We start from the raw sequence: 18,550 nt of genomic DNA, 5'->3' as shown, positions 1-18,550 counted from the left end.
TATATGCCCCCATCTACTGCCCCTCTGTTGCAGTTGTTTGGTTTGTCCCTACACTGCTTACTGGATCAGGTTAGAATTTGTCCTTTTAAAATAAATTAGATATTCCAGTAGGCAGGGCGGATTTGATTGAAATCAAATCGATTTAAATCACTTGATTTAAATCATTTCTTTACAGAAAAACTCATTCTGGCTGGTATAATCTTAATATTTACAACCAGATGAAGGTTTCGTTTTTGGAATAATAAATTTTCAGAGTAGTTTTTACAGTTATATCAAAAATTACTGATTTGGTTATACTATTAGAAATACATAGACAGATAATTATTGTGAGGTTTAATAAGTTAACTGTTTATATTTGGACAACTTTTCTGCTGTACTTTATTGGAAGGAGAAAAATAACAATTTCCTTAATAACAATTTAAACAATTTATGTAACTAAAACAATAACATTATAGCATATGTATCCATGTTTGTTAACCGATGTGGTTAAACGGTCATTTTAAAAAAAAAAACTTAGACTGAGTTTCAGCACACATGAAAAACTTAAAACAAATCCTTATTTCCTGATGAATAGCCTTTGAACTATCAGTATAATGTAACTTAAATAGAAAACTCTCTTTAGAAAGATTTTCCCTCCAAAAGCATTTTACAGTGGACACTCGAGTTGCGAACGTGATCCGTGCGGGAGGCAGGTTCGCAACCCGCGGCGCACACCGTGTTACAATTTGGCACTTCTGCGCATGCGCAAAGCGTGATTTAGCAGTTCTGTGCGCATGCAAGCGCTGAAACCCGGAAGTAACCCGTTCCGGTACTTGCGGGTGCGGTGCGCAACCCGAAAACGCACAACCTGAAGTGTCTGTAACCCAAGGTATGACTGTATTTTACAAATCCAATTTAAATTTTAAAAGAATCCAATTTTAAATTTTTAAAATCTGATTTTTAAAAAAATCATTGATTTTTATCCACCCTGCCAGTAGGCAATTTTATATATTCAACATTCATAAAGCTAGAAAGAATTCTGCTTACAATACCTACACAATGTAACAATGACAGGGCTATGGAGGCTGCTAAAGTATCAGACTCCATGCGTTAAGTCAGAGTATTATTTTTTGCCCTCTTCTACTAACTGAAGCACTGTATGGAGATAACAGTGTCCAGCAACCACAGGGCACATATTTAAGCATACCGCAGCATGCTACTTTTTAAAGCATAGCCTTGTGCAGAATTCCTCCAAAGTCAGTCCCACTGGCTCCTGCATGAATCTGAGCATGTTCTAACAACCTCCACGGTGGCCCTTCTCAGAGTTCCTCAGATGTCATGAGTGAAGATGGTTGGTAGTTATTGTAGCACCCCAGCTGCAGAATGCTCCCCAGGTAGGCTTGCCTGACACCAACCATAATGTAATTTCATTGCCCGGTAAATAATTCTTTTATTTGCCTGGGCCTTTCAGTGGCAATTGTTTTAGATCTGTTTAGAAGAATTTCATTGGAGCTTTGTTTTTTTTAAATGATCCAGCTATCTTAATGTTATTACTGATGTTATGTTTTAATTGTAAGTTATTTTTTGTTTTTCATTTTTTAAAAATAATATTTATTAAAGATTTTCTTGATTTACAAAAGTGTGTGCATTGTCTCTTTTTTCAGAATTGTAAGTTATTCTGAAAGCCTTCAGATTGAAAAGAAAGAAGCAAATGATTTATCAACCAAATAAAAATAAATTGATTCCCAAATATGTGTGCATAGAAAAGATTCTAATTGTTCTATTGTTATTTAAGATATGCACTCTTTGATGGGCAGGGCAGGGTTCGGGGGTGGGGGGGGGAGGATGAAGAACTAAAGCCAAGGCACAGATTCACATCACTTTAAACCACTTTCACATCTTTGACAGATAATGATGCCACAAAGTGTTTCATCTGATGTAAAAGGACTTTTTAATCTTCAAGCAATCTTTTAGCAGTAAAGCATGATCATTCCAAATTGCTCCTTTTTAACAACCTTATAAACTTCTTTGTCAGTGGGAAGGTTCCATCAGGTCAAATTTCTTTTAGTCTCTCTGCATATACATACACATCTCAGAATTTTGCAGTAATGAATCTGTGTATATAATAAAGCAATTCAACTTTTTTAAAAAAATGCTATGTTACTCACTACTTTTAAAGAGAAGAACATCCAGTGGGAAAGGATGTGGTATGAGGTTTCCTATCAACAGGACAGTGGCCTTCAAACCTACAGGAAACAAAGAAGCTATGAATGAGTGTAATTTCTAAGTTGTAGGCAGGATTCACCAAATGAATCTGTCAAAAGCTGGAACTATTCCTATGGACACTTCTGCAGGGAGAAAGAAAAGTCAGAAATACCAGATACATACTACATGGATAGACTACAAAAGCCCAGGAGAGGAGCATCAAAAACAGCTAACATCTGAAAACTGAAAAATTCTATTTGTACACTATGTTCTTTAAATCCACCTGCCCAAACATTTAAAAGTTTCATACATGTTCACGAATGGGTGGCATACTAAACTATGCCTCAGAACTGCATCACAGGATATCCACTGCAGCCACAGCTATCCCAAGCACACACATTTAGGAACACCTCCTGGCATTTATCCATCTCCAAAAAGTAACAAAACACAACTTGTTAGGTTTTCCACTAAAATGTGAAATGTGAAACAGCACAAACAATGCAAAGCTTCTTGGATGTCTCATATTTCCACAAAATCATATTTGTTTTAATGAGAGATCTTGTGGAAGTATTTCAATTGCCAGCAAGATTGCATTATTAAATGTGATCATTGTACTGCCAACATAGCTGTAAAATAAGCAACAGATGAATGAAGATGAAGTTTGAAGTGTTTTGCAATTGGGAATAGAGCCTGGTGGAGATGCTCACAAGTCGGGGTGCAGCAGAAGCCAAATCAAAGGCACAGTGAGGAACCCCAGCTGTTTTATCTGCTCAAAAGCAGCATGATGTAATTCCATCATACAGCATTGGTACCACCACCCACTTTCATGCTGATGCGGAAACAGAAGGAATTTAATAAGCTAAAGAGTCTATGAAGAAATACCAAGATTCCATCCACACTAACATGACTCCAGAAATCTCAATCATCTGTAAGCCCATGCTGCTCACTTCAAGATGAGGCAAAAAGACCCCTCCTCTCAGATTTCTCTGTATATAGCAAATAATTCAGAGGAATAGCAGACTTTCACCAAGAGACCAACCATACTACTCTTCCAAGTCCTTGGGAACTTGGGGAAAGGGGTTGCTCAATTTCTGCTGGACTTCAGAACAGGCAGATACAGCAAGGCCCTGACACAGATTCTGCATGATCCCCATCTCAGCATAAAATAAAAGACTGGCTCCACCCCTCTATCAAATGCTCTGTACAAGGCAGTGGATTCCGAGGAGGAAAGGGGAGGGGATGAGTTGGTGATTAACACAAATACTGACAGGCTATTAATGTGATGCAACTGTAATTCAATATTGACAAATTTTCTACTAAGTTACAACCACACTGCCAGGGAATAAATACCTGAAAGCATATGCAGGAGACAAAGACAGATATCCAACAAGATGCACATATTGTCTCCCTGGCTGAAGCTCTGCCCTCATGATGCAATTATCACACAAGTTACAAACAGATTATTAGTCAGAAGTAGGCAGTTGTGTGGACAACTTTTCAAGGCCTTAAGCTAAGTAGTAGACATCAACTGGGGTGTATGGGGTGTTAGGGGAGGGAAGTACCTTTGGTGAGAGACACATTGTGCATGCTCTTTCTGGGGTAGTTTGTCAACCATTAGTCCCACCCTGCACTCAGCTCTCATCTGTGGCTCCCAGAAGCTGTCAGCATGCGACAGCAGCCACATCCCAGGAAATAGTGTTGACTGGTTGGCTAAACCAGGTGAGGGTAGCTGATGGGTCTCAAACCCTCAGTGAGTTATGAACTTCCCCTACATGTAAAGACAGGCTCTGGTGGATTGAGTGGATGAGGCAAATAATGGGTCCAACGGTCAAGAAAGTGATTTCTGCACGTGCTGTAGAGTGAAGTGAGGGGCAGATGGGGCTCATCAACCTGGTAAGGTAGCCCATCTAGGAGAAGGAAAACGCTGATCCTAAACCTCCGCTCCCTTGTGGGATATCTGGGGGGGGGAGGCTAAGGAGTAAACACTACACAAATCCAGAGTGGAGTCCCTAAGATGATTGAATACTGTACTGTCTTGTACACCCTCCTTCTGGCAACTCCTGCAGTCAAGCAGATACCAAATGTATTGTTCTGCTTTCCTTTGGACCACATCAGTAGGCTGGGGGGGGGTCTTGTCATCTGGGCAGCTTGGGACCTCCATACTAACTGCCCAGGCTTGTGAAATAACACATGAGGCCGCAGTTACAAGTTACTGGTCTCTGCAGTCACAGCAGGTGCTGCGATTCTCCAATGGTTTGATTTCACCTCTGGAGGCATACTCCGTTGTCTCACAAAATGGCAACAAAAACAAAAACATGAACTACTTATTAATTCTGTTGCCTCCCTGTTTCATCCGGATAGTAAATCTCTGTAGTTTTGCTCATTTACTATAAAGTCAGCCTTGTGTCTATACTCAAGAAAATATTTTTTGCTTTGGTACAAATGTAAGGCTTCCAAGTATAGTATATTTCATGCTGCTAGTACCATTTGATTATGTTTATAGTATATTTTTTACTTTTACTAGATAGCTATACTTTTAAGGTTCAATTAATAGAGGTGACAAGCCTTTCATTGACTGGAAGTAATTGCTAAAAGAGCAGGTTTAAGTCTACACATACAGATGATATGAGATCATTAAAAAGCATCTGAAAACCCACTCTCTCTGCCCCATTCTCCTTCCACCTGAACTATCAAATTTATATTACTCTCTCTTAACAGCATTGCTATAATTATTACTAAGATATATGCAATGGGCTTTGAAGACTCTGAAGAACTACATAAATGTGAATTGTTACACCACATACACTTCACTCTCATAGACACATACATATGAACCCATATCTTTCCTCCTGTCTTCTTGTATCTTCTTGTTAGGAGACTATGCAAAGCAACCCTTGAGGGAAAGCTACCATGGGGAGACGGGAAATGAGAGCAAAGCATTTCTAGTCATCCTTAAGTTCATTTTAAACTTCATAAACCCAGGTAAAGGGAGGAGCCACACACACACAATGAATGAATGAATGCTTAGGCCAAGGATCAGCTTAAGCCCAAGAGCTCCATTTTGAACCTTAATATCAAGATGTTTAAAAACATAACATTTATTTAAGGAACAAGCAAAATTAAGCCACGTGTGGAACACAAGAAGACGAAAGCTTTTTAAAAGTACATCAGCGTTTATTCGGCAAATTTGCTGACGATTAGGTACTACAATACTTTCAACATGGGGAATCAGCCTCTTTTGCTGCTCCCTTAAAACATGAGATTAAATAGTGACTCCCCAAGATTGGGCTCAATCCATCCTCAAAGTATCCTGAGGCAGAAAATATCGGGGGCTTTTTTAGAAACTCTCACTCGCTCCCCGCCCTCGGCAGAATCACACCCACAGCTGTCAATCCCGGGAGAGACGGGGAGCCACTGAGCCAGGCTCACTAACAGCGGCAGGTAGGGCGGGAAGTGCGAGGAATGAACCCCCTTCTTCCCTACCTGCCCCATTTCGCACCCCGCTCCCCCCCCCCCGAACACGCCTGCCCTTCCAGCTCAACGGACTCACCCGGCTGTAGGCCCAGCAGCCAACCGGCTAGAAATGATGCAACCTGAGGGAAAGCATGACAGGAAGTTTAGAGGGGAGGAGGGGCAAGAGCAAGGCGCGGCACGCCCACTCGCAACAGCCTCTCAGGGCGCTCCGTGCACAGGCTGTAAATAAGGCGGCCTCCCATTGGGCCAGATGGTTTCCGGGCAACCATAAATCCTGACCGAGGTTTCGGGGGAAGGGGAAGGGAGGCGCGTAGTGGCTGAAGAATAGAGATAAGAAAGTGTAGAAGGGCGCGCACGTCCTACTTGGCTTGCGAGTTCTCTTGCGCTGCCTGCGAAGGGCGGACGGAGAGCGAGTGGATCGAAGCCCTGCCGCGCTCACTCTCGGGTGGGAAGCGCCTAAAAGAAGGACCTTGAATGTCTATGAAGGAACTAGCAAAATAAAAAAATTCCTTCAGTAGCACCTTAAAGACCAACTAAGTTTTATTTTGGTATGAGCTTTCGTGTGCATACCTTCGTGTGCATGCACAGGAAAGCTCATACCAAAATAAAAATTTAGTTGGTCTTTAAGGTGCTACTGAAGGAATTTTTTTTATTTTGCTTCGACTCAGACCAACACGGCTACCTACCTGTAACTATGAAGGAACTAGTTTCAGGTAAGTAGCCGTGTTGGTCTGACGTAGTCAAAACAAAAAACAAAAAAATTCCTTCCAGTAGCACCTTAGAGACCAACTAAGTTTGTCATTTATATGGAAGAACAGATGCTGTCTATAGGCAAAAAAAAAAGCAGAGATGTACAAACATTAGTTTTTCTTTTCTTTTTATCACAGATATTAAATTTCCATCAACATGTGTTTCATTTGCTGTTTTGTCTTTTATGTAATTTGAAATCCAGCATGGCCTGTTTGTAATCTAGGGTGTGTTCACGGGCAGCATTTTGTTGCTGTAAGTAATCAAGAAACAATCCTTCTGGCTCAGGCTTCATCAGTGTTAAGTGTTTACTGTACTTATTTCTATATTATCTTTCAGAGTTCGCTGCTGCTTTCCCTATACTGCCTAAAAGGGAGTGAACCACTTTGGAACTATGTACATTAGTTTTTCTGGGGAACAATTGCTGAGGTAAAGCAGGTAAAGTATTGTGTAGCTATTTCTGCCTTCCTAGGGGAAAATAGTTGGGGTAAATGAAGAATAGGCATTGTGGTGCCCTGCACAATGTTGCCAACTATAAGGGCAGCCCCAGCCAACTATGCCACTTGTTGGGGATTGTGACAGTTGAAGCTCACAACACATTGGCAGCTCCTTGGGGTAAAGTGTCTACTTTCAAAAGCAGCATTGACATAATTAATGCAAAGGAATATTAAGAGTGGCACTATTTTTCTCAGCCTATATCAAAGCAGAAAGGCACAACAGTATCTACTACATACCTCACCCTCCATAAATTCTTCAATTTTAAATGAAAATAATCCAGTATTCCTTAGAAGATTGGTTTATCTAACTTTACCTTTAAAGTAAACCTGACAGGTGGGTTAGGCTTCTGTGAAGTGCACTTCACAAATGAGGAACACAAGTCATCTTGGATCAAGGTCCAGAATTTTGCCCTCTATAGTACAATGGCTTCTGTTACTACTATAATTTCAGGGGAGAGTAAGAAGTGCAGTTGTTTACCCCTCACATTAATGTCAGTAGTAAAGTACAGTAATTTTAAAAGGTGCAAACATACCATACCTCCTCAAGGTATCTGGTTCCATCAGTCTTGCCTCTGGAAGTGAGAGTCCCACATGGTTTGAAAATATTCACCTAGTTCTTTAACAGCTAATTGGGCAGAATAAAAACATTGCCTCCTTTCTGTTTCTGGTTCAGTATTCCTCCATACCTAGGATGTAGTTATCTTAATTCCAACAAAATCCTGTGGTTTGTTATGAAAATATTTCTTCTGCCATTTAACAAGAAGGAAATGAAGAGGCTGATCGTACACCGAAACCAAAATGCAATAGTCTGGAGATGGCATGTGTGACGAATGTCCTCCTCTCTATTACTAAATGTGACACAGGAATCCAGAGGTGAAGCCACACACACTCTTTTCCCGCCGCCTCCCAAATAAACCACTTTATTCTTGGGAGTTTATAAGTAAAGAGACTCTCCCTCCAGCTCACGTGGCCTGGTATCAAACTCTAGGCTATTTGTTAAAATAACCTCCTGTCGCCAGTAAAGGGTCCCTCTCGGCCTGATTCCCTTTACTGTAAAAGTTTGCCCCTTTCCACGCTGGCAACTTGTTGACACTTCAGGTTATCTTTCTAAGCCTCCTCAGTGTCACTCTAAGACACGGACTTTTGCCTCCTTTCCTGAGGTAAATTTTGTCCTCTAATGAGTTACCACTTCTGTGAGTCCTGATACCTTGCTGGAAAAATAATGACGATACTTCTTGGCACAAAAGAGAAGAATTTTATTAACCTTAGAACATAGTTATTTAATTAACGTTTTATGAGTTTATAAGAAGCATTTCGGTTGTAGGTAATCTCTGTCAAACCCTTAACATCAAGCCTTCCTGAACCTCATCTAGATTTCCACTCACAGAGATTTGTAAAGCATTTTACAGTGCAGCTATAAAACAGAGTTAAAACATGCATACATTTACAGCTTCACTCTATGCTATCAAACACACCCTGGTACCTTATGCTATGCCAATCAACTTTGAGTGAAAGACCACTAGAGGGCAATATTTTCCCTCACTGGGTAGTCATTCAATACAGTACAGAACTGCACTGTTACAGAGTCCTATAGACATCTGCTTGAGAAGGACTTTTCATATATTCATATTTATTCAAGTTCTGGATTCAGTTATAAAAATCTGTTTTCATAAATATTTCAAAGTTAGTGAAAAGCACTGATGATTTGTATAGGCCAGGGGTGAGGAAGATTTTTCAACCAAAGGGCCACATTTTATTCTGGGAGCTGTTGGATTTTTGTATTTGGTTAATATGACAAATACTAGATACGGTTTAAAAAAAAAGGGACGTGGGTGGCACTGTGGGTTAAACCACTGAGCCTAGGGCTTGTCAATCAGAAGGTTGGCGGTTCGAATCTCCACAACGGGGTGAGCTCCCGTTGCTCGGTCCCAGCTCCTGCCAACCTAGCAGTTCGAAAGCACATCAAAGTGCAAGTAGATAAATAGGTACTGCTGCAGCAGGAAGGTAAACAGTATTTCCGTGCACCGCTCTGGTTCGCCATAAGTGGCTTAGTCATGCTGGCCACATGACCTGGAAGCTGTATGCCGGCTCCATCGGCCAATAGAGCAAGATGAGCGCCGCAACCCCAGAGTCGGTCACGACTGGATCTACCGGTAATGGTCAGGGGTTCCTTTACCTTTACCTTTACCTAGATATGGTAAAATAGAATAATCCCCTGGATGCTTAGATCAAGGTTTTGAGTTAGTACATTTTTTTGTGAGAGAGCCCCAGCAGATATTTAAAATCACAAAACATGCAGCAAAGTGTGGAAATATAGACTGTTAGAACAGACCTTCTATGTTGCTTGCAAGGTTCCACACTTCCCTTAGCATAGAAAGAGACCACACATTTGCTAGGTTAGAAATTGTTTACTTACAAACTTTTCAAATGTCAGATTCATGTGCTATTCTACACAGCAGCAAGAAAAGAAGGCAGCAAAATCTAGTTTAGTTCCAAAGTGGTAAATTTTTCTAAATTAATTGTATCAAACACAAAGATGGCTTGCTTAAGCCACGCAATCTAAGCTCAGAGCATGCATTGTAGACCTCCTTACTGTTAGGGTTCACATTGTGGAAGAGAGAGAACAAACAGTTTGGTAATGCTACCTCCCAAGGTGAGAGTGTGTGACCTAGATAAGCCTGGCTGGACAGCTTACTCTATGGTCTTAACCGCTTTATGCATTCATTAGAATTAAGCATTTGGTTATATGAGGCTGATTCACATTTGGTTATATGAGGCTGATTCGCAAGAGTCACATGCTAATGGTGGCTGGAGCAAGAGGCAGAAGTGTGTGGAACAGTATTAATGTAAATGTGCCCTTACATACCGGTAATAGGCTAGTTTCTACAGACACACACACATAGCTGCCAAGTTTTCGCTTTTCTCGCGAGGAAGCCTATTCAGCATAAGGGAAAATCCCTGTAAAAAAGGGATAACTTGGCAGCTATGCACACACACCCCTCTGTCTTCTTTCCAGACAAGCAAGAAGAACCATCAGAGTTCAAGGACACAAAATATGGGCTGGACAATGTTAGGCAGTGCTTTTTTTTTAGAACAAAAGGTGTCAGAACTCACCATGAAGTTGTTACAGTAAGTGCTTTTGACATTTTTTTGGGGGGGGGGGAAGATGCCAGTATTGCATAACCTTGAGTACCCCCAGAGAAAAGGCACTGCTGTTAGGTGGATTTGCAGCTGATTAACTAATCGAACCCAAAGAGTGCTCACTAATGGTTCCTCATCAACCTGTAAAAAAAGTTGACAAGTGAGGTGACGCAGGGCTCTGTCCTGGGCCTGTTGTCGTTCAACATTTTTTATAAATGTCTTGGATGAAGAACTTGAGGAGATGCTCATCAAATCTGCAGATGACACCAAACTAGGATTCACATTCTGTGCAAACCATAAACGTCAAACAGGTATGTTTAAGTTAGAGTTATTCTGTGTTTCAGACTACAAGCAGCAACCACCACTCTCCTGAAGGCATGCAGTCCCAAGGGACTCCCAGTGGAGGGACAGGGCAATGTGGGCCAATATGATTATCATAATAGCAGCAAAGAAAGTTGCCAAACACCACAGATTAAATGTTTTAAAACAAATTATATTTGTTTGGGTACACTGTTACATGGAGAATCTTAGCAGATGAGCATAGCTGTTTCTGGATGCAACATGATCTTACCTGTATGGTGGGTGAAATATGTTCTGCTGCTGCAAGAATCAGCACTAGGAAGTCACAGCTGCATAGGTGGAGAGTGCTTAGTACACATGCATTGCTTCAGGCAGTCAAGCTGAATCATATGGGCCTTTCTGTGACATGAGGCAGCCCTAAGGCAGACAATTATGAATACAGTGTTTCCCTAAATTCCTAAGGTATTCTAGGATAATTTCTCCAAATCAGCTGAGCCTGATGATTCTGCATCCTCCATTAAAGCCTCAAGTACTGTGAGCAATATTAATGTTAAGCCTTATGACTTTGCAGTCTATTGTAAAGTCTAATGGAAAAATACACTCCCAGTGGTTAATTTGTTGAAAGGGAGATACCAAAGTCTGAATATATGTCAAGTAATTAGTCCTGGAAGACCAACTGCGTAATACAGAGTATATACAGTGGGGCAGTTAAGGAGGCTTAGACTCAAGACTGTATTGCCCTTGCTCCCAACTCGGTAGTTGGTAATGTGCACTGTTTCACTCACTTTAAAATGTGGTAAGCCAGCCATGAGTATTTAGACTAGGCACAGGTTATGGTTACTCAATGAATGGTTCTCTGAACATGCTCAGATGCACCTTTTTATTCACATTTTTGCAGGCTCCACTCTAAGATTAAGAAGCAGTTTTCCCTATAGAATCTTGCCCCAAATTAAGCCCAGCCTTTCCTCCAAGAACACTATTTAAATGTGTATTTTAATTTAATTTTCTTTGTCCAGGCAAAAAAGAAAGAAAAGAGTGAGCAGGGGGAAATAGCAGGTTTGAGGTTTATGAGAGTGTATTGTACCCTTGGCATATTTAGGATAAAATGAGTGGGTTGGGAGGCAGTGGTGGAGCTTCATGCTCTGGCACCGGGGGGGGGGCAGAGAGCAGGCAGGGGCGAGGCTGGTGCGCGTCCCGGGGTTGTGGCACATGTCCTGGGGGCATGCATGCTGCCTGTGAGGGCATAGCGCCCAGTGCAGGCAGGCAGACAGCCACGTTGGGACCGCACCGGGATCGCGGTGCTGGGGGCAGTGTGCTCCCCACACACTCCTCTTCCTCCACCAGTGTTGGGAGGGTGTCTGAAGACCCAAAAGCTTCCCAGCATTTTTAACATAGACACTTCTTAAGACAGGGGTATCCATGGTGGACTCCAACACCCATCAGCCCCAGCCAGCATGGGTAATCTGGTCAGGAATGACAAGAGTTGTAGACCAGCAACATCTGGAAGGTGCCACACTGGCTATCCTGACCTTAGGGAATGGCTATGAGGTTTCAGTGCAAACCTCTTGATCTGCAGCTGTTACAAAGTCCATCCAAATATATGTTCACAAGGTAAGCAATGACATCACCTTTTCTCATCCCACTACTTTCCATGTGACAAAATGCACACATGGTTTATTCATAGCTTAGATGGCAGTTACAGGTCTGACATCAAAGCTTAGCCCTGGAATGCTGAATGCCAGGTGTCTGTCTCAGAGGTTACAAAACAATTAAGCAGGGATATGAGTATGGTGAGTGCCTTTCCCAGGCTAAATCTAGGTGTACACAGCTATGTGCATCACTTGGCTTTTCCACACTTGATTTATAAATATGACTGCTAAGTGAATGTGTGGACTGTTGGAAAGAGGACATGAAAAAGGCTTGAAAGGCAGAAATCCTTTTATCTACACATTGCAGAGAGTAGTCTACAAACAGCCTTGCAGTATAATTCACTGTTATACCCTGTTTGTAGGTTGGAGGGTAATGTTGAGAAAGGTGCTTATGTGCTCCATTGTTAATATTGAAAATTAAAAGGTGAGACTGGTTTTGATTCCCATTCAAGAACCCACATTCAGATTGCACCAAGGCTGTGTACACACTCCCATGTACTCTACATCCAGTGTACTCCCACCACTGATTTTGGAAGTGGTGTACACATCAATAGCCACGATCCATTTCAATCTCCTCCTGAGGGTTTCTTCCAAAGATGTTGTGCACTTCTGCAAACAAGGTGGTTACAATCAACTAGCTGCTGGTGGTTCCATGTATGTGGCTCTGGTTGTTTTGGTACCATAAGCAACAGCATTTGGTTAATTTTATTGCAATTGGTACATCAGACTCATTTTTATTCTAAATGAATAAACATACTTTTCATTAGAGATCTGAATAAATGCTAAACCACCACATAATTCTGATTCTCATTTTCTACTGCCACTCCACAGATTAGACCAGGCATCCCCAACCTTCGGCCCTCCAGATGTTTTAGACTACAATTTCCATCATCCCTGACCACTGGTCCTGTTAGCTCGGGATCATGGGAGTTGTAGGCCAAAACATCTGGAGGGCTGCAGGTTGCGGATACCTGGATTAGACAAATGACAGGCTCTTCTCAGCAGATGATCCTTTCCTCTGAAAATTGTTCTTTCTTTTTTTTATTTTTTTTAGTCAATGGTGGCTGATTTGTAGTAAGTCATGCTTTGTATTGTAGTTCATATTTGTAAATCTTCATCAGGTAAAGAAACAGGATGAGGTGGCAATGTGAACCAGTGTGGTGACTCAAGGTGTCTTGAGTTATATCCCTGACACTGCCTTCTGTTTTGCCTCAGGCAAAACACTTCTTCCTCACATGAAAAAATATTTCAAGGGTACTGTCTTAACCAGGCATAGGCAAACTCAGGCCCTCCAGATATTTGGGACTACAATTCCCATCATCCCTGACCACTGGTCCTATTAGCTAGGGATGGTGGGAATTGTAGTCCCAAACGTCTGGAGGGCTGGAGTTTGCCTATGTGCTCTGGTCCATGGGGTCACGAAGAGTCGGACACGACTAAATGATTAAAGAACAACAACAGGAGGCCTCTCAGAATTATTTAGCTGGTGGATGTATTTTGGACTCCCTGTGGTGATATAAGTTATCCCTGTGACTTTATTTGAAATATTCACATGGAAGAGAAAAAGAGAAGATCAGGAAGTTATCTAATCCAGCCAATGCCAAAGAATAGGATTTTATCACATTAACCATATCCATATATCATACATCATTACAAACACCCCTGCCATTGCTCAGCCAACTGAGCAGTGTATTACATACACACACACACACAAATGCTTTTATTGCCATCAATATGAGAACTAGCAAGACTCTGGAATGTGAAGCAAAATCCATTCATCGAGCCTCCTGTGGAAATGTAGGGAGAAATTTGACATCATGCCAAAGTTTCCGAAAGCACAATAATTTCTGCTTGCCTGACCAACTCTCTCCCCTCTCATTCCCCTGCATGTTCTGAGGGTTCTCCCAAGCACACCCCTGAGACAATGTATTGGGGGTGGGAGTGCAGAGGCATGGAGGGAAGAGAGGGCGAAAGTCCCATTACACTAATGGAAGTCATTGTGCAGGCCAGTTACTGGAATCCAGCCCATAGCTGCACACCATGGCCAATCTCTGCTGGATGCTAGGGGGTTCCAGGCGCTCACCCATGGTTGGGTTTCTGTTGGAAAACCAAGGCACAGCGGATTCTGCAGAGTCTTAGAAATATGGTTTATTCATACATATTTACACTTGAAGCCTTCAATGGAGGGGGTGCAGAATTATGTTCAGAGAGTGTCCCTCATTGCTCCTCTCACAGCTTCAGCAAGCTTGGGGCCAAAGTAGCAGCCAATCATAGCCTACAGTCTCACAGTGCAGCCTCCTCTAGCCAGTGCCACATGGAGTTTTGCCTACATTCCTCCTCCTTGTTCCCAGAACACCTTGCCATAAAACCTCTGCATAAAAGGACTTCCCCCCCCTGTGTGACATCACACTCATGTTGCCCTTGTAGGGTCTTTTGTCTTCTATATGGCTTTTATGATGGGGTAATGGCAAGGCCATCATCTCCCTCTGCCTCTCTATCTTGCAGAAAAACAAGCTCAGCCTGTCAGCTCCCCTTAATTGTCAAAGCTCTGATTAAACCCCAGCACCCAAGAATCTAGAAAGTAAAATCTGGCACCCACAGATTTGGGGGATCCACCTCTTACAAATTCCACCTCTTACAAATCGTGATAATTATAAGTAAATGTATTTGCCCCTCCAACCAGTAAATGAGTTATGAGCATGTGCACAAGGTACTGATAGTCCTTTGGATGGGGTGTGGGGTTTAATCCTTGCTATTCCAGCATTCTTTTCGTGACAGAGATTAGGAGATCAGACAGCAATAACTTCTCCAGTTCACTGTCTTTGTCTGAGCTACATATAACTTCTTGTGCAAAAAGTCTGATGGAGGGGAAGGGGCAAAACAGAGCTGCTCAAACTACACACACCAATCAGCCATGCAGAATGTGGGCAATTGCACAAAACCTCCACGCAATGCAAACATTTCAGAACTATTTTGGATATTTTACAAATGCCGGATCTTTTTGCAATTGAATTAAAAGTGGTTTGGTGAATGCAGTGTTCCAGAATAGCAATGGAATGATAATGACATGTGGAAGTGCGGGGATAAGTCTGGAAAAAACCCCAGCAGCTATAGAGCTGGAAGGGTCCTAAGGCACATTTAAGACAACTAGAGTTTGGCTGAGAGCCAGTGGGTAGCATATAAACTTAACATTTTGCCATATATCAATTTGTAATGGGATAGTTGTCCTTTTAAAAAAGAGAAGAAATGGGGGGGGGGCTGAATAATTAGGATAGTGAGCCAGATCCTCACATTATCCCCTGCAGCTACTGTATTATGGTCCTCCTGCTTTCCATAATTGCAAAGCCCAAGATTTTAAAGTGGTCATTTACCATTAAGAAACAAGGTGCACAGCAAAAAGTAGTGAATCTAAAAAAAATCATCATCAAGACCCTCTCATCCCACTGCAATAACTGCAAAAAAATAAAATAAGTCCCCTTTGAAAAACCCAAGCTGAACTGCTAGAAAATAAGTAAAGGAACACAACAAAGCATGAACTCCTATTTTTGAAGTCTCCTAGTGAGACAGTTCCGTTTGTTTACTCATCTTCTCGGGGTGGGTGGGTGCAAGAACTGCTCCACGTGACGATTATAAACAAGGCCTGAAGAGCTGGCTGCGCGCGCGCCCGCTTGGATTCGCTCTGGCGCTGCTGCACTCTTGTAAATAGGGAAACGTTTGACCCATCCCTCTTCCTCCTACTACAGCTACACCATCTTCCACGGCTTCTCGTTGCCACCCGCCGCCATTGCAAGGAATTTACTACACAGTACTGTACTATATAGCAGTCATTTTAAGAATAAGAACAACACGCATTCTTAAAAAGTAACATTAACTTGACCTTAGCGATTATAGAAGAGCCGCTCTGCTCACTTTTCTTAAACTGAACTGCCCCCGAAAATGTACCCCGTGCCGTCCAATCTCAGCGTCTTGTTTACGCAGATTATTTGTTGTGTTCAGTGAGGTTTACCCTCGCTTCTAGCGAGTGCGCATAGGTTTGCAGTCTTAGCCTGACAGTTTATGAGAAAATGTCTCATTGGTGAGGGAAGCACTTATTGCAGGATGCGCCTGTGGAAGGAAGCTGCTTCCCCGCCGGGGCTGCTTCATGTTTCTGGAAAGAGAGCAGATCGGTCTCCCCTCAATCCCTAAACATGTTTTCGTGTGAGCTCCGCTGAACTAAAAGGGGTTTGCTTCCAAATCGGGGTGCAAGTGGAAACGTCCAAACAAATATGTCCACAGTCCACCATTTTCTCTGCCCTGGCAAGGAAACAGGATGGCGGAACCGTCTGCCAGCTGACATGGGGGTTGGGTGGGTGGTGGAGAGGTCCATTGATATGAGGCTAAGATGCAAGAATGAGTTAAACTGAGCAGGGAAATAGAGTTAAGAAGCAATTGAGTACTGTATATGTATATTATGCGAGCCTTGAATGTCACTGAAAATGCGCTTCGCAGCCTTCCGACCTAGGCGTGGAAACGCAGACTGTGCATTCTGACGGCTCTATCTGTCCGCTGCCGAAATGCGGACGTGAACTTTCTCGGGCCGCCACACTCCTTTCGCGTTTGCCGGGTTCAGCGACCCACTTTGAGCCATTTTACGCGCCTACCCCACTCGCTCGCGCTTCTACCGACAGCTAAGCACTTTACGGAAGAGACCTCGAAGACGCGGCTCTCGGAAGAAAACGCAAGCGTAAGTACGGTTTGTGCATAAGAGCTCAGGAGAAAATGACTTGCCTTGCGATTTGGACCAATCCAACATAGATATAGATATACACCCTTACACAAACACCAACAAAAAAAAATGGGGAAAGGAACTTCACAGCAGCATCTTGCCTCCTCCCCTCAGATTGTCTAATTTTTGCGTTTTATTTGTTTCCCTCCATTCAAGACTGGAAATATTTGTGGGAATATTTGTGTAGATAATTGTGGGAAACTGCTCACCCCCCTACAGTGGCCGCCATTGGATTGTTCCAAACTATATATTTAAGTGGGCGAGGCAAAGCGTTCAAACACACAGAGGCTGAAACGAGTAGGGAGAGTTCGGTATGTGCTTTATTTTTTGAGCGCTTTGAGCTGAGCGGAACTTGTAGGCACAGCCCAGTGGCGCTTCACTCCTCCTCACCCCCCCCTCTCCTTTCCCCACCGTCTCAGGCACCAAAATCCACTTCCTGTAGAGAAAGGGGGTCTTGGACTTGAGCAAAACACCCCCGGACCCACCTAGCAGCTCCGGGGCGAGATCACCCTCTCTGAGCAGCAGCAGATAGCCTTCGAGGTGGTCAAGCTGCCCCTCAGCCTGCAGCCTCTCGGCCGGGCTATGCGCTGCAAAAAGGCTCTGGTCAAGAAAAAAACGGAGCAGATTGTAAAAAGGTAGAACCTAGGCGAGGAGAGCCCAGTGTGGGGAAATCTGGAGATTTGAAGGGCGTCTGGAGAAATCGACCCGAGAAGGAAACAGCGAGAGAGGGGAAAGGAGGAGGAGAGGAGGGCTGCTGCTTTCGGGGGTGTTGCTTGGCAGGTGCCCCGGGAGTATGCGAGAGGAGTGTCCTTGGCTATGCTGAGAAGGCAAGAGCTGCTGTGTGGCAAGGGGGTCCGCTGCTGGGATCCCCCCCAGGCCAGGAGAGGCGAAGAGGTGCCGGAAGGGGCGTTCTCCCGCGTGCAGCCGCTGAAGGAGAGGGGGCAGCCGCGGAGGGTCTTCGGCCGCGGGAGGGCCAGCTGGCACCACCGGAGGCGGGGCAGGAACCCCAGTTCCTCGAGGGCGCACGGACGCCAGCACTATTACAACCAGCAGCAGCAAGCCAAGGTTTGGCCCCGCTGCTACCGGCCCACGCGGCCGCGGGTGCTGCTGTCTCTGCGCCCGGTCAACATGATGGGCAAGCGGGCGCCGGGCATGCGGGCGCCGCGCAACACCAACCAGTTCCTGATGCGCGAGAAGTACCAGCTCATGCACCTCCGCTCGGACTCGGTGGGCACCGAGAGCGGCGGCTCGGACTGCGAGATGGACCCGCTCGACATGGACTCGTACCTGGGCGTGCTGGAGAACGCGCGCGGGGCGCTCATGGACTGCCCGAGCGCCGACGGGTCGCCCTCGCCCGCCCGGACCCCGTCGGCGACGGCGCTGCTGCCGCCCCCCGACGACGACGGCCTCCCGCCGCAGGCCCCCGGGCTGCGCTTCTTCGGAGGATCCCTGGAGGGCGCGCTGCAAGAGGAGAGCTTGCAGTACTTCCCCTCCGAGGACGATGTCATCGAGAGCGAGATCTTCATGGAAAGGGACTTTCACGAGTTTTGTAGCAGCTTCTCGTAACCTGGCTGGGCTTTTCTTTTCTTAGTTAGGGGTGTGCCCGGGCTGAATGTCATCTCGTTACGTTCTCTTTTTCATCGCCTTTCGTCCGAGTAGATCTCGGGAGCCACACCGCCTGGGTAGCTGGGGTGGGTTGTGGTGGTATGAATGTATGCTTCAGTGTATTGAAAACTACCCAATCTCTTACTTGACTGTCCCCCCAAAAATGTGCCAATGGTCAAGACACAACT

General features: G+C 44.0%; 1 protein-coding gene and 1 non-coding gene across 3 annotated transcripts in view; both read right to left on the bottom strand.

The window, feature by feature from the left end:
* Positions 1-18,183, bottom strand: part of IARS1 (isoleucyl-tRNA synthetase 1) — a 104,197-nt gene extending 86,014 nt beyond the window's left edge. The window contains exons 1-2 of one of the 2 annotated variants that reach the window (XM_060271486.2): positions 18,045-18,183; positions 2,148-2,225 (exon numbers count right to left, since the gene is read on the bottom strand). The gene's annotated coding sequence lies outside the window, so the exon portion shown is untranslated. Of the gene's footprint in view, positions 1-2,147; positions 2,226-5,734; positions 5,854-18,044 lie in introns of those variants that run through there. The other variant, XM_035106206.3, reaches the window with a different exon arrangement.
* LOC118081652 (small nucleolar RNA SNORA84) lies at positions 1,037-1,170 on the bottom strand. The gene has a single exon (XR_004692119.1). It is a non-coding gene; the product is annotated as a small nucleolar RNA SNORA84 (small nucleolar RNA).
* Positions 18,184-18,550: the final 367 nt, after the last annotated feature.

This window comes from Zootoca vivipara, chromosome 2, assembly GCF_965207765.1.
Source record: "Zootoca vivipara chromosome 2, rZooViv2.hap1.1, whole genome shotgun sequence".
Lineage (NCBI taxonomy): Eukaryota > Metazoa > Chordata > Lepidosauria > Squamata > Lacertidae > Zootoca > Zootoca vivipara.
Note: the sequence above shows the minus strand (reverse complement) of the source record. Positions and strands in the feature narration are given on the sequence as shown.